General features: G+C 42.5%; 2 long non-coding RNA genes across 3 annotated transcripts in view; both read right to left on the bottom strand.

The window, feature by feature from the left end:
- LOC142149693 (uncharacterized) overlaps positions 1–15,794 on the bottom strand; it is a 152,415-nt gene extending 136,621 nt beyond the window's left edge. For both annotated transcript variants that reach the window (XR_012690875.1, XR_012690877.1), the window contains exon 1: positions 15,640–15,794. This is a non-coding gene — a long non-coding RNA (uncharacterized LOC142149693). The remainder of the gene's footprint in view (positions 1–15,639) is intronic.
- A 4,244-nt stretch (positions 15,795–20,038) lies between these two features.
- LOC142107157 (uncharacterized) lies at positions 20,039–22,978 on the bottom strand. The gene is made up of 3 exons (XR_012679888.1): positions 21,576–22,978; positions 20,654–20,887; positions 20,039–20,252 (listed from the first exon to the last, which is right to left on the bottom strand). It is a non-coding gene; the product is annotated as an uncharacterized LOC142107157 (long non-coding RNA).
- Between the last annotated feature and the right edge of the window lie 790 nt (positions 22,979–23,768).

Here is a 23,768-nt window from a genome sequence, read left to right as displayed (position 1 = left end):
AGATGGATCCGGAGAAAGTACATTGGCCCCAGCCAACTACTCTCAGAGCTATTCAACGCTTTTTAGGATTTGCTAACTATTATCGACGTTTTATTCAAGGTTTCTCCTCCATTGTCTCTCCTATTGTGGCCCTTACCTGTAAGGGTGCTAATACCAAGCAATGGTCTCCTGAGGCTCTTCAAGCATTTCAGTTCCTCAAGAGGGCGTTTTCAACTGCTCCTATTCTTCGACAACCTGATGTGACCCTTCCTTTTTTCCTTGAGGTAGATGCCTCTAATGTTGGACTAGGAGCCATTCTATCTCAGAAATCTGAACAAAAGAAATTCCATCCTTGTGCTTTCTACTCTCGAAGTTTATTACCTGCTGAGAAGAATTATACTATCGGAGATAAGGAGCTATAAGGCCATAAAGGTGGCTTTGGAGGAGTGGAGATACATACTAGAGGGTGCTCGTCACCCCGTGACTATTTTTACTGACCATAAAAATCTTCTCTATCTACAGTCAGCTCAATGTATGAACCCCCGACAAGCAAGATGGTCACTTTTTTTCTCTCGCTTTGACTTAATTATAACTTTCAAACCGGCTTCTAAGAATAAAAAAGCGGATGCATTGTCTCGGGCGGTGGCCTCTTCCTCTGATATTGAAGATTGTTTTGATCGTCCCATACTGGATGTATGTGTCAGTTTAGCTGCTTCTTCCACCAATGTTCTACCGTTTGGGAAAACCTTTGTACCACCACTTCTTCGTAAAAAGATTTTGTCATGGTATCATGCCTCTCGTTTTGCTGGGCATTCTGGAGAACGAAAAACATTAGAGATTCTCTCTCGAAGTTACTGGTGGCCCTCTATTAGGAAAGATGTCAAGGAGTTTGTGGCTGCTTGTGATGTTTGTTCCCAATTTAAAGTTTCCCGTAGAACACCGGCGGGCCTACTTCAACCACTACCCATTCCTTCCAAACCATGGACCCATATAAGTATGGATTTTATTACTGATCTTCCTCTTAGCAAGAAATGCAATACCATTTGGGTAGTGATAGATAGGTTCTCTAAGATGGCTCATTTCGTCCGTTTTGATAGGATTACCTTCTTCTACGTTGGCTGATCATTTCATCAAGGAAATATTTCGAATTCATGGATGTCCATCTGAAATCGTTTCGGACAGAGGAGTGCAGTTTGTCTCCAGATTTTGGTGAGCCCTTTGCAAAACCTTGGGTATCCAATTGTCACTATCATCGTCATACCATCCTCAATCAAATGGACAGACCGAGAGAGAGATCTAGAATTTTTTCTTCAGCCAACCAGGACAATTGGGTAGATTTGCTTCCATGGGCCGAATTTGCCCATAATAATATGTATCATGAGTCATCTTCTAAAACACCATTTTTTGTTGTATACGGTCACCATCCGCCTCTCCCAGAATTTCCTGCCCTCCCTCCCACCCAAGTTCCTGCTGTGGAGGGTTTATGTCAAAAGTTTAAATCCATTTGGGCTCAGGTTAAATTCTCTTTGAAAAAGGCATCTTCAAGATATAAATTTGTTGCTGATAAAAAGAGGCGAGCAATTCCAGCACTTAAAATTGGAGATCGTGTATGGCTTTCTACCAAGAATATTTGCCTGAGGGTTCCTTCCATGAAGTTTGCTCCACGTTTTATTGGTCCTTATAAAATCATTCAAGTGATAAATCCTGTTTGTTTTAAGTTGTCTTTACCTAAGAACCTTCGTATCTCCAATTCCTTCCACGTTTCATTACTCAAACCTCTCATCATCAACCGATTTTCTGTTCCTTCTTCAGTATCTCGCCCAGTTCAAGCTCAACAAGAGGAAGAGTTTGAGATTACTCATATACTTGATGCTAAAATCTCTAGTCCTTCGCTTCTTAGTGCATTGGAAAGGTTTTGTTCCAGAGGAGCGCTCTTGGATCCATGCAGATGATCTTAATGCTCTAGCTCTTCTGAAAAAGTTTTATTCCAAATATCCGGGCAAACCTGGGGCCCGATTCATCAAGGTACGCAAACGCATACGCATCTGCTAATTGGTTCTGCGCATGCACAAAACGACACTTGAGATGCGCAAAACGACACTTATACTACGTAATCACGGCAGATACTACTCTCAAAGTCAACGCAATCCAAAAGTCCAACACAAATAGATTTGAGATGGCTGCTGACCACTTGAGAACAAAGGGGTGGGAATGGGCAGAGAGTAGGCGCGGACTGGGCGGAGATGAGACACCATTTGAGTAAAGTAGGCGTTATATATTTTCACTTGAGAACAGTAGGCGTTCCCTCTTTCCAGTTGAGTGAAACTGACGTCACTCCTGTCTCAAATCTTTCACAAAAGTTAATAACAGCCAGGGTCATGTTTAAATCCAAAACACCCAGCGCAAACAACTGTTAAAAGCCTTTAGAAGCATACTCTGCGTATGAAAAATTTGTTAAAAATAAGCTAAACAAACACACATATTAATAATTTTTTGTTTAATAAAAAAAAATAATTTAACAAATATTGTCATACAGCGCACTATGCTGCTTGCTGCCTCTTCAGTAAAGAGGCCTGGCTTTTATGGGCCTCTACACTGCAGTTTGGTATGCTAGCCAGATATATTTCCTACTATCACTCCCTATCCATTCCGGCTGCCAAAATGGAGTGCACACTCCATTCCCCATTCATGAAAGTTTCCGGAATGGAGTGCACACTCCATTCCCCATTCATGAAAGTTTCCGGAATGGAGTGCACACTCCATTCCCTATTCATTACAGTTTCCGGAATGGAGTGCACACTCCATTCCCCATTCATTACAGTTTCCGGAATGGAGTGCACACTCCATTCCCCATTCATGAAAGTTTCCGGAATGGAGTGCACACTCCATTACCCATTCATTACAGTTTCCGGAATGGAGTGCACACTCCATTCCCCATTCATGAAAGTTTCCAGAATGGAGTGCACACTCCATTCCCCATTCATTACAGTTTCCGGAATGGAGTGCACACTCCATTCCCCATTCATGAAAGTTTCCGGAATGGAGTGCACACTCCATTCCCCATTCATTACAGTTTCCGGAATGGAGTGCACAGTGCATGGGTAATTTTATAAATTGTGTTAAACTGTTGGCCAAACATTCTGCTTTATCATAAATATTGATTACAAATCTCTTTTGATTCTCAGCAACTAACAATTAACATTAGTCTCAATATGCAACATGGATGATTTGACACTTGTTGATGGTGCCTTATCAATATAATAAAAGAAAAATACACATATAATAACTGTACACTTTTTGAAGGAATTTACACGCATTTTATTAGCTATTGTAAACGAAGTGTTCGATTACCACAGGGTCAGTTTTGACACCAACACAAATATTGTAAGGATATTAAGGATCCCTAAGACACAAGTGAATTAGTGAGGTCTTGAACACACGTTTGCAAGCTTCAAATGTGCCTTGGCTATTTGCTACGCCACTGTACAAGTGGTGACGAGAACAGAATAGAATAACAATGAAAGATGAGCACCAACGTATATTATAAGTTGGTGTCCTTAAAAGATGTAGAAAACTCCAAATATTTTCACATATTATACACTGTAGGAATTGGTATATGGTGAGTAAAAATGTATGCATATTGAAATATATCCATGTTCATTAATACAAATCAAAAGTATATTAATATTGCTACCATTTTTGTGTTCTCTTTTTCTACTTCTGAGAGTATAGATTTACTATGTCTTTGCTACAACTCCTTTGATGTGTTGTAAGTGATCACAATGTTCAACATGACATATAGGCAGATTAAACACCAAACCATATACAAAAGCACTCTTACATAAGTCACAGAGTGGAATAAATGCACTCAAACATTTACATAAACAAAGGTAAGCCACATACACGCATGAATAGGGGGTCAAACGCATTACCTTATCATTGCAAGGCTAGTTCTTTATCCACTAAGGTATACTTCAGATAGAAATACACACACCAAACTGCACAATAACTTTTTCGGTCAGCTGAATCGCTGTCTTAGGTCTGACAAATCTGGCAGGTTGCATTTATTGTTAACGGAATGACGGATAAGGTGCTATTAAAAACATAACCCTACATACACACACATAAAAAAAAAATTGCTTGTCCAACGCATCAGGACCTTGAAAGACCATTTTAATAATTATAAAAAAAACAAAAAAAAACAAACCATGATGCGTATCTTGCAAGCATTTGCGTATTTTTATTTCTATTATACTTTACTGAGTATGCTTAATGGAGATTTGTAAATTGCTTTGTGTTTATGGTTGACCTGTGGGCTCGAACTCCTGCACTTAGTATTCGGTGAGTGGAATACATAACCACTACAATATAGTGTCACACATTAAGTTTTCACATGTTAACTTAATACATGTAAATGATTTATAGGGAATATAATTATAGTTCAAACTATTTTATCCTTGATATTGGCACAGCACTAAAAGCTAAGCGCATTATTTACATCTGTAATAATAGTTTAAATATCGACTTACCGTACATTGAATAACCTTAGGTAACATGCCAGGATGACTTTTAGTCAAAAACAAACTTGTTTAATTGGTACGCACCTGTGTGCTCTTAATGGCTTCTGTTCGGCATACTCTCCGGCGTTCGCACCGGCATTTAATTACCTAATTAGAGTGGTAGTTAAAAATACCTTGCTTGCACTTCTGTGTTGTTGTGAGTTTCACAATTCTGGATAAGTAGACTGTAGATGGGTAAATGTTTTTTTAATCTGATGTTTACTGCTGTACCTTGCTCAGTACTCAGTATGTTTAAAGATGTAACTATGTGTTGGTGAGCAAGAAATCTCTATTGCTGCAGAAAGGGCTTAATGTACTGTGCTAGTGGTTTTTATGTTGAAGGTTAGTGCAAAAGTGTTTGGTTAGCTGTGGAGTTTTAATATTTAGTCCACTGTGTATACTTAGAGGCGGAACTGCATACAGTCCTCTAGAATGTAGTGAAATGATTAAATATTATCCCTTTTATTTATTTTTAAATTTACTTGTTTACCCTCCCCCACAGATATCGGTTCTGCTGGCGATTTCAGTAATCTTATTGTGTGGGTTGTGTGCCATTTTAAGACAATCTTGTCTGTGTGTGTGGTAAGTATATATCAGATATCGTTTCTTACATACCCCTTGTTAAAACACCTTGCAGTAAGAATGGCCATGGTTTTAGGATTTATTTTATTGTGCTATAATCACTTTTATTAAAGTGGTGTTTTTTGCCCCTACCTTAAAAACACATTAGCACTCTGTATTTAGTGTTTCACTCCCTTCACATTTGTACACCACATAAAGTTCAATCTAACTAATCTGATTTGTGAAAGGGTCTATGGCGATGGTAAGTATCACGTTTGCAAGCACTTTGATGGTGGTTCTATATGACTATATGGTGTTTGGACAATGAATAGGGTTTGTTTATGTAATTATGTTTTTACATTTTTTTTATACTAACTCGCCTACCACATTACTTTCATCTACTTATGGACTGTCCTTTTACACCATTAAGCGAAAGCATGAATAACGACATCATTGTAAGTATTGGTTGTGTAATTTGTGCCAAAGTCAGACAATGCAAAGTCTAAACGTTTCACCTAAGTGCTGGTTTGTCACCTCTTCCTTTTCAAACACATACAGGCACTCTTGGAGTTTGAGTACATTATGCGTCACGAGGGGCGTGCTCCTGTGCCCCGTCCTAACCAGCAACTACGCCGATGTCGCCGTCCGAGGGAGCGCATCTTCAGGCCACGTGTCAGCCTCTTTGGGATGTCAGATGCGGAGGTTGTCCGTCGCTATCGGCTTCCTCCATATCTGATCTTGGACACCCTGCGCATTGTGGAGCGTGACCTTGAGCCAATGCGCTTCATCCCGACAGCAATACCGCCTTTGACCAAACTTGTGGCGGTACTGCACTTCTGTGCAACTGGATCCTTCCAGTTCACAGTCGGGGTCGCGGCAGGAATGTCCCAGGCGACCTTCAGCCGTGTGCTGGAGGTTGTCCTGAGGGCATTTCAGTCACGACTCCGGCAGTTTATACATCTGCCACTCGAAGAGGAGTCTCTTGTGCGGATCAAGCAGCAGTTTGCCACCATAGCTGGCTTTCCAAACGTCATAGGGGCTGTAGATGGGACGCATGTGGCACTGGTGCCCTTGAGTGGAGATGCTTCCGTTTACATTAACCGGAAGCATTTCCACTCAATAAACGTCCAGGCCATATGTGACCCATCTCTCCTGTTTCGAAACTGGTTGCGAAATGGCCTGGGAGTACCCATAACTCCTATGCCATTCGTACCTCATGGTTGTGGCCTAGATTGCAACAGAGGCAAGGGGGTGTGACACCACACGGAGATGCGTGGCTTCTTGGTAATTATGTGCAAATAATGGTTCCCTCAACTCTAAATGTTTAGTCATATTGTATGGCAGACATAGATTGTTAAAGTTTAATATAGTAATTGATATTTTACTGTTACACATGTGCCTTGTATTTATAGATTTCGTTACTATAAAGTGATTGTATCAATCTTTTGACTAGTAAGAGATATAATGCTCATGTAGCCGTATAACTGAAAGTCACCTATTAGTAATAGGTATGTGTCTTGAGAATAGTGGACTCTGGCAGATGTAAAGTTATTAGTTAGGTGCACTTTGCCAATCTGTAATGTTGATTTACCTTTGTTGTTGAGGCATTAATGGATATGGCTAGTTTTGTTTGGAGGCTAATTATACAGTATTAAGTCGTTGTAACCTTACTATTTGGGCTAGATTGTAGTTTGCCCTCATATATTAGAATGTTAGCATTAAATTTTTATCACGTATAGTTGTAGTCTTAAAAGGTTTAAATAATTTTTTTTTCTTTCCTCTCTTCCTACATAGGAGACAATGCGTATCCCTCGTGCCCTTGGCTCCTCACTCCTATATTGAACCCACACACAGAGCAGGAGGAGGCCTATAACTCGGCTCATAGGGCCACCAGATCGGTAATAGAAAGGGCTTTTGGAGTTCTCAAGGCTCAATTTAGATGCCTGGACTGGTCTGGTGGCGCCCTGATGTATGAGCCGAGGAAGGTTTGTAGGATCATCGCTCTGTGTGTGGTGTTCCATAATATTGCCATCAGGAGTGGGGCACCAGGGGTCATGGACGAGGTTGCTGGGGTGGACGAGGAGGAGGAGGAGGAAGATCAAGTTCCCCCCCCCTCGTGAAGCAGTGCGTGGCTCAAACTTCAGGAGCTATGTTGTCGATCGTTATTTTTGAGGTAATAATTTTTAATGCACTTTTTCAACCTTAACATTTCAAAGCTGTGTGTTAAAATCATCAGCAAGCTTATTCAAGGTTAGATGATATAAGGTATGTTAAGTTCAAACGTCAATATGAATCTACATGGACTGGTGTGATAGTGAAATGTCTAATATGTGTAATAATTTGTATTTCAAATCTTTGCTACCTGTTTTTAACCTTTACAATGTGTGTAGAAAGTATAGATTCATGTCTGTAGGTTTTGCCTCAATGTCTTTTGCTAAATGCACCTTAGTGTGTTAGCTTTCATCTACAGGCTAATGTCGCTAAATTTATTTATTTTTGTTTAATGTTTGCTACACTTTGGCCAGTCCAGACTTTGCACACGTGATGCTTGTATTTCCTAAGTCACAAAAGGCATTAATGGTGTAGTATGTAGATGTCCCCTAGTGTCATAATGTGGTAGCTAAATTGTGACCATGTAAATGTGGCCTAACTCTGGTTATTTATTCATGCGAGGTTTATAGGTAATTGTTTGGCACATATGGGGGTAAATGTATCAATATGCGGGTTCTTCAACACCCGCGTGTTCAGCCTCTTCTGCGATTAAATTTCAAGCGGCGCTGCATTGTAAAGGGAAGTTAACCCTTTACAATGCAGCGCCGCTTGAAATTTAATCGCGGAAGAGGCTGAACACGCGGGTGTTGAAGAACCCACATATTGATACATTTACCCCATAGTGTGTTGTAGTGGTAATTTTTCTAACTGTGTTTTTATTTTCTTATATCTACAGCCTGTATATAACACCTGGCCTGGAGTGGTGGTCTTTGTGGCATTAAACTTTTTATTTTGTTTGCTTTTTGGAGTGGTGCAATTCGTGTCTCACTACATGTTGAAGTATTTCTCCAGAGCTCCAAGGCTGCTTATGTCTCTCTTCAGTCTGGCCACATTGGCATCTCTTCATCCAAGGATCTTTGCCACACACAGACCGTTAACTTCTTTGCTATGTCTCAGGCCAAGTGCAGAAACAGGTCAAGTTGCTTTGCTTTTTGGAGTGGTGCAATTCGTGTCTCACTACATGTTGAAGTATTTCTCCAGAGCTCCAATGCTGCTTATGTCTCTCTTCAGTCTGGCCACATTGGCATCTCTTCATCCAAGGATCTTTGCCACACACAGACCATTAACTTCTTTGCTATGTTTTTGTTAGGCCGTTTGGATTCATATATGTAATAAATATATCTTATCCTGCAAATGACTCTGCAATCTGTTGTCATGCCATTTTGTACCATTACTATAGTGCAGTGATTTCTCTTTGAATACACATAAATCCTTGTGAATTGCTTTCCTAACTATTGTGTAACAGGTATACTTTGAAAATATAATATTATTATGTGTGGTTCTTTTGTCCTTTGCCACAGACACACCATAGCCTACAAACACACTCTATGGTGTTTATGTTCAGTTATAGGAAATGAGTTTAGTTTGGAGGTTTGTATGTGTGTTTGGTTGCTTAGTAGTTAATTTCTTGTACACTTTACAGCTTTTAGAGGGAACATGGTAGGTGCATAGCAATATAGGCATTATAAAATGTGTAACGCATACAAATAATACAAAAATGTTACCGGTGTTACGTCCAACACTATAAACTTTTGGCCCTTGCACAAACAGGATAACTATCTTTCGGCTGTGCTAGTGGCACTTTGTTTAAAAGTGGGCCAACACCCACATGGCACACACAAAACCAACACTAACAATGATGGTAATTGCGTTAGTGTCCTAAACTAGTGTAGTGTTGCTACAAGGGCAGATTAACATTATGTGTAACCCACCTTTGGAACAGCAAATAATCCAGTATACACCCTTTTCATGGTGTATTTACAAAGTTTCATTGTTGTGATAAGTAATACTTCACCTAGTTTGGTAATAGCTCCAGTCTGCAAAATGTCAGATTACGGCCAACACACTTTAGCGCTAGTTACATTTGTCTGATTACACACATTGTTTGCCAGCTGTCACATGACATGTTTGGTGCCCCTGTCAATGTTTTTTTTATTTTTATTGTGGTGTATAAATGTGTAATTATTAGACAATCCAAATATCTGTTACATTTCCCTCTGTAAATATAACATATCGACAAAAGCCACATTCCAGCTTGGTTTGACTACAAATCCTATGTCAGTGTGTGTGTCACTAGTAAATTATGTTAGTTTGGGCCAGATTAGAAGTTATGACTGTTTAAACATGCTAGTACATGTGAAGACTCTTTTGCGCCTCTTGCATTGTAACATGGTTTTGTCCAGGACACTGAAAGAAGGATACAAATCTTTGAACATCCTTATTCATTCTGGGCCAGTGATCATGTACAATGGGTACCTGTGTCTGTCTATACACGAAATCTCCACCTACCAAACGACTCATCATAATAATTTGCACATGATGTCAATGTCACGGGCACTAGGAGTCTTTACCCTCGTGTCGGCTGGCTGCAGACACGAGGAGTATTGGAGGTTTGCGATGAGCAGGGCACTGCAGGTACACAGAGGCAGCGGATAGGAATCAGCTGGTGCAGTCACGATGAAACACGGGAGAGTTGAGCTGAGCAGGATACTGTAGAACACGGAGGCAGCGGATAGGAATCTGCTGGTGCAGTCACGATGAAACACGGGAGAGTAGAGGTGAGCAGGATACTGTAGAACACGGAGGCAGCGGATAGGAATCAGCTGGTACAGTCACGTTGAAACACGGGAGAGTGGAAGTGGACTGGAGGCTGTAGAAGCACAGAGGCAGCGGATAGGAATAAGCTGGTGCAGTCACGATGAAACACAGGAGAGTTGAAGTGGACTGGAAACTGTAGAAGCACGGAGGCAGCGGATAGGAATCAGCTGGTGCAGTCACGATGAAACACAGGAGAGTTGAAGTGGTCTGGAAACCACAAACGAACAACAGGAATCAGCAGGAGCTGAATACACGAGGAAACACAGGAACACCTTCAGAGGCTCATGGGGAATGAGACTCCAAGATCAGGCAATGAGGTATTGACCATAGGTGCTTTAAATAGGGAGTGTTGCCTGATCAGCCAATTAACTAAAAGGAACATGTACTGAAGGTTTGAAAGGGCTGCACATGCGCAGACCCTCAGGATGGTGGACGGCCACGGTTCCTAAACACACGAGAAGTAGCACTCACAGTCCGGTGAGTGACAGTACCCCCCCTTTTAAAGGTGGGCACAGAACACCTGGAACCGGGTTTGTCCGGAAACTTGGAATAAAACTTCTTAAGAAGAGCTGGAGCGTTGAGATCTTCAGCTTTGATCCATGAACGCTCCTCAGGACCAAAGCCCTTCCAATGAACGAGGAAACGAAGAACTCCTCGCGAAATTTTTGCATCCAATATATGAGTAATCTCAAAGTCTTCCTCCTGATGAATTTGAACTGGCCGAGGTGCTGAAGGAGGGACCGAGAAACGGTTGATGATGAGAGGTTTGAGCAAGGACACATGGAAGGCGTTGGAGATACGAAGATTCTTAGAAAGTAGAAGTTTGAAACAAACTGGATTAATCACTTGAATGATCCTATACGGACCAATAAAACGAGGAGCGAATTTCATAGATGGGACCTTCAAACGAATATTTTTGGTAGATAACCAGACACGATCACCAATTTTCAGTGGTGGAATAGCCCGCCTCTTTTTATCTGCAAAAGACTTATATTTGGCAGATGTCTTCTTTAAACAGGTTTTGACCTGAGACCAAATATTTTTGAAAGTTTGACAAACAGTCTCTACAGCAGGAACTTGGGTGGGAGGGAGGGCAGGAAATTCCGTAAAAGACGGATGGTGACCGTAAACCACAAAGAATGGAGTTTTAGAAGATGACTCATGGTACAAGTTGTTATGAGCGAATTCAGCCCAAGGAAGCAATTCTACCCAGTTGTCTTGATTGGCTGATGAGAACATCCTTATAAACGTCTCAAGATCTTGATTGACCCTCTCAGTTTGTCCGTTTGATTGAGGATGGTAGGAAGATGAGAGTGCTAATCGTATGCCCAAGGTCTTGCAAAGGGCCCGCCAGAATCTGGAAACGAAGTGTACGCCTCTATCTGACACAATCTCAGATGGACATCCATGAATACGAAAGATTTCTTTGATGAAATGCTCAGCCAGAGTAGAACAGGAAGGTAAACCAGACAAGGGAACGAAATGCGCCATCTTCGAAAATCTGTCCACCACTACCCAAATAGTATTGCAGTTTTTACTAGGAGAAAGATCAGTAACAAAGTCCATACTAATATGGGTCCATGGCTTGGACGGAATGGGTAGTGGTTGAAGCAAACCCGCTGGAGTTCTGCGGGAGGTCTGGAACTGAGAACACAATTCACAAGCGGCTACAAAATCTTTGACATCTCTCCTCATAGAAGGCCACCAGTAACTTCGAGAGAGAATCTCAAAGGTCTTGCGTTCACCAGAGTGTCCAGAAAAACGAGAAGAGTGGAACCACAAAAGGATTTTCCTCCTAAGAGTAGGAGGCACGAGGGTTTTCCCAAATGGTAGCACCTTAGTGGAAGAAGCAGCCAGCGAAACACATTTGGGGTCTAGTATAGAGTGGTTGGAAACCTCTTCAACGTCAGAGGACGTCACAAAGGCTCGAGATAGAGCGTCGGCTTTTTTGTTCTTTGCAGCTGGTTTGAAGGTTATGATTAACTCAAAACGAGAAAAGAAAAGAGACCATCTTGCTTGATGAGGATTGAAACATTGAGCAGACTGTAGATATGACAAGTTCTTATGATCCGTGAAAATTGTCACAGGATGACGAGCTCCCTCCAACAAGTATATCCACTCCTCTAATGCTACTTTAATAGCCAGCAACTCCTTGTCCCCGATGGTGTAATTCTTCTCCGCAGGCAGAAGACCCCGAGAGTAAAAGGCACAAGGATGGAATTTTTGTTGCTCCGATCTTTGGGAGAGAATGGCTCCTAAACCAACATTAGAGGCATCTACCTCTAGGAAGAAGGGAAGCGTCACATCAGGCTGTCGAAGAATGGGAGCAGAGGAGAAGGACTCTTTAAGAAACTGAAAGGCTTGAAGAGCCTCAGATGACCATTGCTTAGTATTGGCCCCTTTACGAGTCAGGGCCACAATAGGAGATGCAATCGAAGAGAAATCTCGAATGAAGCATCTATAGTAATTGGCAAAACCTAAAAAACGCTGAATGGCACGAAGAGTGGTTGGCTGAGGCCAATGTAAGACAGCATTCACCTTTTCTGGATCCATTTGAAGACCAACTCCGGAGACAATATAACCCAAAAATAGAATCTGGGGCAACTCGAATGAACATTTTTCTAATTTGCAGAATAATGAATTTCTCCGGAGTCTGGAAAGAACTTCTGCCACATGTTGGTGATGAGAAGGCAGGTCCTGTGAAAAGATCAATATGTCGTCCAGATAAACGACGACACATACATATAACAAGTCCTGGAAGATCTCATTAATGAAGCCCTGGAAAACAGCGGGGGCATTACATAACCCGAAAGGCATTACTAAATATTCATAATGCCCATCTCTGGTGTTGAAAGCTGTCTTCCATTCGTCACCGGACCTGATTCTAATTAAATTGTAGGCACCACGAAGATCCAACTTGGTAAAGATCCGAGCTCCCTTAATCCGATCAAATAGCTCAGTAATCAGAGGAATGGGATACCGATTTTTAATAGTAATGGCGTTAAGTACACAAAATTCTATGCAGGGGCGTAGTGATCCATCCTTCTTTTTTACAAAGAAGAACCCGGCTCCAGCGGGAGAAGTAGAAGGTCGAATAAATCCTCACTGAAGATTCTCTTGGATGTATTCAGATGTAGCTTGAGTTTCAGGTAAGTAAAGTGGATACACACGACCCCTAGGAGGAGTCTTGCCAGGTAGAAGATCAATCGGACAATCCCATGAACGAGGAGGAGGAAGACGTTCAGACTGAGTTTTATCAAATACATCGGCAAATGAAGCATACTGAGGAGGGAGTCCCGGTGAGGAAGGTGAAATGGAAGATTGCTGTATTTTAAGGGGAACGACTTGGGAGAGACAACGATGATGACATTCAGCTCCCCAAGACATAACTTGAGGAGTGCGCCAGTCAATCTGGGGAGAATGACATTGAAGCCATGGAAGGCCTAAAACAATCGGACTTGTAGTAACAGGAAGAATTAAAAACAAAATTTCTTCTTGGTGTAGCACACCAATCTGAAGCGTTACTGGAGACGTACTCTGGGTGATGAGACCATTGATAAGACGTGATCCATCAATAGCAGTCACAGTAATAGGTGTCTTCAGGGTAATCACTGGTAGGGACCATTGATTCACTAGGGATTTAGAAATAAAATTTCCCGCAGCTCCAGAATCAATAAGTGCTTGGGACTCACAGGATTTGGTAGCAAAGGAAATTGTAACATCAAAAGCGCAGACTTTTAATTTCCTAGAACATGGAGAGGACTCCAGGGACCCTAACTTCACCTCTCCAGAACTAGTTAGGGCCTGGCATTTCCCGATTTTTTAGGGCATGAATTGAGCATGTGTGGAATCAGCACAATAGATACAAAGTCTATTCTTTACTCTTCGGTTCCTCTCTTCAGTAGTTAATTTGGAGCGTCCTATCTCCATGGGTATCACAGGAGATGAAGCTGGACGAAGTTGAGAAGTTGAGCGAAGAGGTGCTTTAACTGAAGTTGTTTTTTCAGACTCCCTTTCACGAAATCTCATGTCTACACGATGGCAAAGAGAAATCAAATCTTCTAAAGAAGTAGGTAGTTCTTGAGTAGTCAGTGCATCTTTAATTTTATCGGAGAGCCCCTGCCAGAAGGCGGCAATTAACGCTTCAGTGTTCCACTGAAGTTCAGAGGCTAATATCCTAAATTGAATGACGTACTGGCCTACTGTACGAGAACCCTGACGTAAACGGAGAATGCTGGATGCAGCGGAGATGACACGACCTGGTTCATCGAATACACTTCGGAACGTGGAAATAAATTTGGCAGTATCCTATAATAATGGATCGTTTCTTTCCCACAGAGGGAAAGCCCATGCGAGAGCTTGTCCAGAAAACAATGAAATAAGATAGGCCACTCTGGAACGATGAGTAGAGAAATTTTGAGGTTGGAGCTCAAAATGAACTGAGCATTGATTGAGAAAACCCCTACAAGTTTTGGGGTCTCCATCATACTTTGACGGAGTAGGCAGGTGAAGCGTGGAAGCCATAGACACCTGGGATGGCACTGGGGAAACGGAGGAAAGCACAGGAGCATCAACATTAGCTGTGACATTCTGTCCAGATGTTCCTTGGGAGGCTAACGCCTGGAAACATTGTAGCAACAGCTGTTGGCGAGCATCCTGTTGCTCCATACGGGTAACCAGATGCTGCAGCATCTCTTTAGCTGTAGGTTCCGAATCTGGGTCTGTCATGGCCTGATCTTACTGTCACGGGCACTAGGAGTCTTTACCCAGGTATCACCAGATGATGGACTTACCAGAGCAGTATAGGTGGTAATATGGTACTCTGGTAGCAGGGTGATCACGGAACAGGAGACAGCAGATGGTGAGAGAATGCTCGTGGAAAGTCGATGACTAGCAGCACTGGTAATAGGTAGATAACTGTACACGAGGAACTGGATGGACAAGGAAACGTGAGGGTAGTCAGTGGTCTGCGGATAGCAAGTTGTACCACTGCTATAGTGAGGAGGAATGTCCAGAAGTAACGAGGAGGTGATGAGAGTCAGCGGTCTGCATATAGCAAGTGGTACCGCTGTCTAGGTGAGGGAATGGAATCTAGGTGAAGGTATCCGGGAAGTCAGTGGTCTGCGTTAGCAAGTTGTACCACTGCTATGTGAAAGGATACTGGAAACTGGTGACTCAGGAAACAGGGAACAGTGGTCTGCCTCTAGCAAGTTGTACCACTGAAATATATATGTGAGGAGGAGCACGGGGAGATAAATGCAATGCAGAGTATACACGGGCACACTGAACTTGATCCCACGATGATATGCACAAAATAGTAATAACTGAGCAGCACTGCACAAATATACAAAGTCACAAGAACTATCCAGGCTAAAAGGTAACACAGTCAAATGATGGCAATAGTCTCAGTGGATAGGAAACTCCAGAGGAGAACAACTCAGTCCAGCAAGATATGCAATACACCAGCACAGTCAATGAAAAGTATGCATACCGTGGTTCAGGAGAGCAGGCTGTCAGAAAGAGGTGCAGGGATACCTGAACGGCTGGAGGCCGGCAGGATACGAAGTCCCAGGAGGTGGAAGCGGTAACCAAGTAGGTGCAGCGCACAGGTAGGTAGACCAGCAAGGATGGAAACAATACTCAGGAAGCAGTAGTATATAGAACTGGACACCTGGAGAACACAGGAGAGTAGAGGTGGTCTAGCCGAGATGAAAGCAGCGGAGCGTTGATCCAATGCAGACAGGCGAGTTGACACAAGCAGGAACGCTGTAGAAGCACGGAGAGCGGATCGGCTGGCTGCAGACACGAGGAGTACTGGAGGGTTGCGATGAGCAGGGCACTGCAGGTACAATGAGACTCCAAGATCAGGCAACGAGGTATTGACCACAGGTGCTTTAAATAGGGAGTGTTGCCTGATCAGCCAATTAACTAAAAGGAACATGTACTGAAGGTTTGAAAGGGCATGCGCAAACCCTCAGGATGGTGGACGGCCACGGTTCCTAAACACACGAGAAGTAGCACTCACAGTCCGGTGAGTGACAGTCAACTAGCTTGCCCTTGCTTAAATAAAATCCACCACTGGAAGGGAGCAAAAACGTATTGTCATGGCCAGTATAGCAATGAATGAATGAGTGTTCATAAGTAAATAAACTATAAGGTCTGTTTAGAAAAAAAAGGTATTAAGGCTTCCAAATTGTTTTTAACTTTAATGCAATTGTGGAATCAGACCATAGAGTTTAGTTAAAGAACGACTGTATGCAGCAATTTGGTGGACAAACTACCTCTTGGATATCCATCACTAGTGTTAGGAACTCCCAAGTCAGTACAGTGAAACTCGGGAACTACTCAGAAGGCCAGGTGTTCGCTGGAGCCCCTAGTGGTGGGGACAGACTGGGCTGCGGGCCGACCGACGGTCGAGTAACTTAAAGGAGTTCCCAGGAGTGGAGTGATTGGTGGACTGTAGTGTAAGAAGAATCCAAGGTGAAAAGGTCACAAATGCAATATCCAAGGGCAAGCGAAGGGTCAAACTCACAGGCAGAGAAGCAAAATCCGAATTCCAGGCAAAAGGTCAAGGTCAGAAGAGAAGGGTCACAGGTCCAATAACAAGCAGGGGTCAAAACACGGGTAGTCAAATCCAAGGTAGCAGGAACCAAAATGGATAGCACAAGCAGGCAGCAGAACTGAGGACAGAACGCTATAACCGGCAGTGAGGCTGCAAACCTCACTGCCTTAAATACCAGTAGTGGCCAATCAGAGCCTAGCTCTGACATCACGTGGGCAGGCTCAATCCTGCCATGTTAATCAGCCCACAGGCTTGTGGGCGCTTCTGCGCATGCGCCCGGCTGTTCCCAGCTGCCGGGACGCAGCGCCCCTGTAACTAGCGTCCGACCGTTGCCCTGGCAACAGTCGGGTCAAAGCAGGAAGTGACGTCCCGGTTGCCATAGCGACGACCGGGACGCCTGCAGGAAATAGGTGAGAGTTGCGGCGGTGCCAGCGGCCGCCGTGACTGCTAACAACTAGGTGATGTAGATAATGTGGTGTATACTTAATTGGATTAGAGGGTGTGTTTATTTGCCAGAGTAACCCATAATCAAATTGTCATGTTTTTATTGTCCTTCTTACATGAATAGCCAGGCACTCAGCAAACAGCTCACACAAGACTACATACACCCTTATGTACTGTAAAAATGTCAGGGTAATCTATATTTCTTGATCCCATTATGGACCCTTGGGACTAGCTGGAGCAGGACTGAATAAGAACCTAGCAGACTGGATCATCTTCCTGCTCATGTCTTTGATGATTGTCGAATAAAGCAGAGGAATGACCAGTCTGCAAATGTGGTCAAAAACTCTGGTTTTGTAATGCAGGCCAGAACACTGGAGCCAAGACCTATCCTCTGGAGAGAAGTGTGTTGTTCGGTCAATGAACAGATCACAGCAGCAGATTTATATAGGGTGTCCAAAACAACTATTGCCTGATCAGTTAATGTTATCTGACCTGGTGATTCTGGTTGGTCTGGAATGATCACCTGACTGCATCCAAGCTGGCCGCGCCCATGCGGCAGAACAAACAGTGTGTGTTTTCACATGGAGGTGTGGAGGACGGGAAGGTTGCAGACGACCAGAAGGGGCCAAGATAGCCGTGATATGACAGCGGTGGATGGGGTAAGTACACCTAATATCCCAATTTGAGTCACTAACTAAATGTGCTTTGTGCAATAAGGACATTAAATAACATTTAAACAAGCGTTATGCTAAAGGGTGATTGGTGTACCACACACTGTGAATTAGTACTATTCTTAAAGGCAAATGCCTTATTAGATATTTTGCACATTTCTACAGTCAGAACGGGTTGGAAGAGTAGTTAACAATACTTGATCTGTGGCATTATGCAAATAATTGTTAGGAGTATTTTGGTGCCATTTGCACCTGTTTTTTGAGGCTACTTTGTGTCAGCTTACAGTTTATCAAAATAATACTTAATTTATAGGATGTTTTTTTACAACCTATAAAGGGCCACTGTAGTACTGGCACACTTGTTTTATAAACATTTACTCACACAAAAAAATAAACACTGAGGCAAATAGATTCTGAAGCTTAGCTTGATAAACTTCTTGTTTAAGTCTTCTTGACCAAACCATGGGCCTGAATCATTCTGGAAAGTTAAGGCAAAGTAACTAAGTCAGGCAAAAACATGTGGCATTGGAGGGGTATGTATTAAAAATTGAGCTTTCTGTTTCTTATGGTGGTTAGGAGAGGTCCTAGATGAACTTAACATTTCCGTGTTAAAAAAATATAACAAGTATTGGTGCGCTATATTAGGATACAGACAGTATTTAACTTGAACAAAATAAAGAATGTTAATTTACTCCCCTTGCATTATTACATGGTTTCTCCAATAATATTGTATTAAGGATCCTCTTCATTTAGGAGGCTGAATCAATCTGCCACTTCCTTTTGGACACCACACTGAAATTAGATACCTATTCCTTAAAGAACTTTAATGATTCCGACCGTGTCTTCGGAGTTAATACTTTACTTAGACTTGAGAACAAGTATAGATTAAAAAAAACAATACTAAATTATGTAATAGTAAATAAATAATCACAAACTTTCTTTAATAAATCAAACTTTAGTTGTAAATCCAAAAAACATATTTGTGACGCAATATATGACATAAGGTTTCATAACAAAATATACAAATCATTTTCTTTTAGGCTTTTTATATGGAGTGGCCTTGGACTGTGTCCCACTCCTACTTCTTGTCACCCGTGATGTAGAGGAGTCCGAGGAACCAGCCAAACCTGCCTGGGAAACGGATTGTGTCCGACGAGGTGAAGGTGCAGCCTCATGGACAGGGGATTGGGAAGGGGCCACGACAGGGGATTGGGCAAAGCCACGGACAAAGGCAAAACACATAAGACGACATAGTTGGGGGTCAGGGAGGGAGGAGTCAGACACAACAGGGAGGGTGGACGCAACAGACACACCAGGGAGGGTGGAGTCAGACACACCAGGGAGGGAGGAGTCAGACACACCAGGGAGGGTGGACGCAACAGACACACCAGGGAGGGAGGAGTCAGACACACCAGGGAGGGAGGAGTCAGACACACTAGGGAGGGTGGACGCAACAGACACACCAGGGAGGGAGGAGTCAGACACCAGGGAGGGAGGAGTCAGACACACCAGGGAGGGTGGACGCAACAGACACACCAGGGAGGGAGGAGTCAGACACACCAGGGAGGGAGGAGTCAGACACAACAGGGAGGTTTGAGGCACCAGGCAACTGGGTATGGGGACTGATGAAATAAAAATCTGACCTGGGTGAAGGGAATGTGGCGGAGGTGCATTGGGAGTGGGCATGCAAGAGATCACCCAGGAGTGTTTCGATATGTGACATTGTTCGATTTAAATTTTCCATTTGGGTGTTGTGTGTGGTCATTAAAGAGGTGTGTGTGGTCATTAAAGAGGTGTGTGTGCTCATGAAAGTGGAGAGTGTGCTTATGAGACTGGTAAGTTGATCCTTGTGTTGGACAGTGCTCGCTATTAGTGCCAGGTGAACATTCTGTGCTTCTGTGGCGCTATTAAGTCTTTGTGATGCGTCCGAGAGTGCCCGCTCCCATGCATCTTCAGCTGGATCCACCTGATCCCCCTCCACTTCACGGGCAACTTCTTGAATGGCTGCAGTGGGCTGCTGCTCGGAATCTGTAGAGAGAATAAAAACAAACAGTAAGATATTCTATAAAAACATTTGGGAACAATAATGGTTTTTTGGAACATATTGAGGTACGCCTGATGTAGCATTGGTCAAGTCTGAAATGACATTTAATGTGCTTGCAGCCCTTTACAGTCACCAAAATCAGACTTTACCACTTTTTGTGTATTCTAATTATGCACAAAACTGTATATATAGAGAAATTTTTTCTTCACTGTCTACATGACATTTCCTCCCATCTCATAGGCTAAGATATTGTGCAATCAAAGTTATCCTTCAGACACATCCAGAGAGTTTACACATTTGCTCAGACATATAGAAACCTTTACAGACATGAACTAAGCACACTCTTCATTGTACCTAGTGGAGCGGAATCTCGTCTTGGGGGTGGGCTATAGCCAGTGTCTATGTCGCCCACCCCAACAATCTCCACAAGAGAAATTGCTGCCCTTGCCCGCTCCTCAAGGGGGTTCAATGAAATGTCCATTGGTGGGCCACCCCCAGTCCCTTGGGCATGACGATGTTGCCGTGCCAGTTTGCTTTTCAATCGAGCTTTATAGTCCGCCCAGCTGCGGAATAGACAAACATTATGGTGTCAAATATCTGCCTTTTTTTAAAAGGAAAAAATAACAAACAAAATAATCCACATTTATTAATGGCACATTGTACACTAATGTCTTGGGATTTACAATCGTGGTTAATTTTGCACAACTGATTATGTAAATGTGGCCAAGGGCCATGCTGCTTTTAAACATCACCTAAGCCCCTGATAGGAAAATACTTTATCGACACAAGGCTGGTTTAACATCACAGTTGCCTAAGTAATACTAACACACAATCTACATACATATCTATATCTATACATATATCTATATCTATTTCGAGAGAGATAAACAAAAGCAAAGAAATCCTACTCAAGACAGTCATTCACATTCTATAGCCCTTTTTGACAAACATTGGTTTTTAATACCGTTTCTGGACCTCATGGATTTTTCGAGCATGGGGCGATATGTCATTTATCGCTTGCGTTATTAGCTCCCAATGGCGGTGCCGCTCAGGCCCAGTAATCTGGCGCTCTTCCGAATGAAAACGCTGTAAAACCTCCGACACCAACACCTCAAGTTCTTCAGTCGTAAAATTTTTCTTGCGCATACTTGGGCGCCCGGGTGCCTGCTCGCCACTGGGGCCTGGCTCAGACCTATTCCTATTGGAAAAATAATGAGATTAGGTTTTGCCAATGCAAACAGTCAGGTGCCAATACAAATTGTATGCCCATCCACCCCCTTAAAAGCTCTAATTTGGGAAACTACTACCTATGTTTAAAAAACATGGGCCTCATTCTAATCAACATTGTTGCTTCTATATTGAACCAACATTGACTTTGTCCACTGTATTTTTACATTAACGGTCAACAAATACTACTTAAACATTCAGCTACTACTACCAGTTGCCACTTTTAAAAGGCTAACCTTGGTTAACAGGTTAGCCACACACCTCAATTAATGATATCACATTAAGTTTGTCTGAATAGCAAACCCTATATGGTGCTTGCAATATTACTTTTCCAAATCAAATCAGCCACCAACACACTTAAGTGTGTACTACAAATGCAATTTGTTATGTAAGCTTCAAAATACATTTAAACATTTTGATGCATGTGTCCCTCAATGCAATATCAGTTATTAGTGTGTGGGATATGGATAATCTAACAGTACTTAGCATAGTGTAAGCTACTAATGCATTCTTTCCCAGTTAAATATGAGGCCAAGCCCACTTCTGGTCACACTCTCATTACAGCTATGACACACATATTTGTGCATACACAGATGGCTAAATGAGCAGATACAAATTATTGGTATATAATACAATATATATGACCTATTTATACTTACTTTTATATATTTGCACACAAATATCAAAAGAGGGGAATTGACCGTATGTAATGCTTGGGGTGGGCTGCAAAACAACAAATAAAGTAAATTAAAATGCAAGGTAAGGTTATGTTATCAACAATGCTAACAGCCAAGTTGTATTGAGTGCAAGATTGATACGGTTAAATAACTTAGCTTATTGTAGACAAATATAGCATTATTGGCCTGTTCAAATGTGATGGCAAGGCCCCTTTTCATAGCAGTTTAATTACAGCTATGACACACATATTTCATACAAAACAGAAGGCTACATTAGATGATACAAACACATTGGATATATTAAAATATCTGATTGACTTTTGTACTTACTGTTTGTTGTTTGCTTATTAGGCAAAGTAGCTAAATTTGTTAGAAAGTTGAATGTGTCCTGTCCTGTCCAGCCAAATCAGCTCATGAACAGGCAGTAAGGCAAAGCACAGGTGGTTTTAAATGGAGGTTTGGATTAATAAACCAGGTGTACACTCTTCTTCCTTATTGCTACGCACAGAGTACTCGTCTCATCGTAGGGGGCCGACATGTTCTTGGTGGGAGAGACAACTAGAGAGACAACACAGGTGTGGGAAAGTTCCGCGTGTGACGTGAGCATGCCCATACGTGCTCAGCGAACCAATCGGAACGCAGAGGCCTCCATTTTGTGTGACAGATAGTATTCTAAAATGAGGGCTACTATTTTCGCCGGGCGCGAACTGCGAGTCCTTCCAGAGGGTATGGACAATGTACCCTCTGGAAGGTATATTTCCAACGAGGTAAAGGTGCGGGCCTATGAAAGGGTCCGCAGACACCTCCGCCTCCGATACAATATCCGGAGAAGTATTGTTCAGCTCCAACGGCGGTGGAGCGATCTCCGGCGCCGCCAGCCCCAGCTTCTGCAAGAGCTCCGTCGTGAGATTCGAATAAGTGAGTTCTCTATTAATCGCAAAAACATGTCTACACATATATATTTGCTCTATGCTTGTAAATATGTTCACCCTCATCACCTGACATGGCCTACATAACAATGTGCAAGCACACTATAAAGGTCATGCCCCTTCCAGTGCACCCAAAAAGCTTTGGCTCCTGTCTCCTACATTTGTCTGCTAACCATTTACTGACCTAAATGTTTTTGTGTGACAATTCTCACCATTAAGGGTGGTTTTGGAAATCAGGCATTCTAACTCTTGACCCGAGTGCTGTAACTTGCTGGTCTAACCTTAAAAACATTTTGGAGTGGCAGATGTGTTGTCATTATTGGGGCAAGATTAAAAAGGCAGGTTTTAAATACCAAACACCTTAGTGTTTAGACACATTTTTTCAAGCTCCCATAAGATGCAAACAGATTACAGAGTGTACTAGATATAGCTAATCAATCATTACTTAAATGGCTATTTAGACTATTTTAGACTGTGAGGTAGTCCCAACAAAGGGTGATTTCCAAAGTATACACAACATTCAAAGATTTGGAGCTCCATCCACTAATTCTGTGGCCCTGTAAAGAGAGAACTAATTGACATCATTACCAGGGCCATGGGAGTTTGCAGACTTAAATTCCCCGACATGAAAAAACATACTACGGGCAAATTTGTACACAATCTAATTAGGCAGCCAGTAGTATGTTTGGGGAGTGTGGTAGACAACACATGCAAGTATGGAGCAAGCCTCCAAACTCCACACATATGAAACAATAATCAGGGAGTTGAACTCCTGACCCCAGTGCTGTGAGAGCAAAGTGCTGACCACTAGGCCACTGCAATATTCCACATCTCTATGTAAAATACCAAAAATTGTGCCAGGTCATCATCATAATCATTAATTTATCTAGTGCCACTAAATCCGCTGCAATGTACAGAGATTTCATTTACATCAGTCCCTGCCCCATTGGAGCTTACAGTCTAAATTGCCTAATATAGACATTCACACACAGACAGGGAGAGACTAGGATCAATTTTGATTGTAGCTAATTAACCTACTAGTATGTTTTTGGAGTGTGGGAGGAAACTGGAGCACTAGGAGGAAACCCACGCAAACACATAGAGAATATACAAACTCCACACAGATAAGGCCATGGTTGGGAATTGAACTCATGACACCAGTGCTGTGAGGCAGATGTGCTAACCACTAGACCACTGTACCAGGCGGACAAGTCATGTGAAATGCTTTGTGTTCATCATGTTTAGC

Source organism: Mixophyes fleayi, chromosome 1 (assembly GCF_038048845.1).
Source record: "Mixophyes fleayi isolate aMixFle1 chromosome 1, aMixFle1.hap1, whole genome shotgun sequence".
In the NCBI taxonomy this organism is placed as follows: Eukaryota; Metazoa; Chordata; class Amphibia; order Anura; family Limnodynastidae; genus Mixophyes; species Mixophyes fleayi.
Note: the sequence above shows the minus strand (reverse complement) of the source record. Positions and strands in the feature narration are given on the sequence as shown.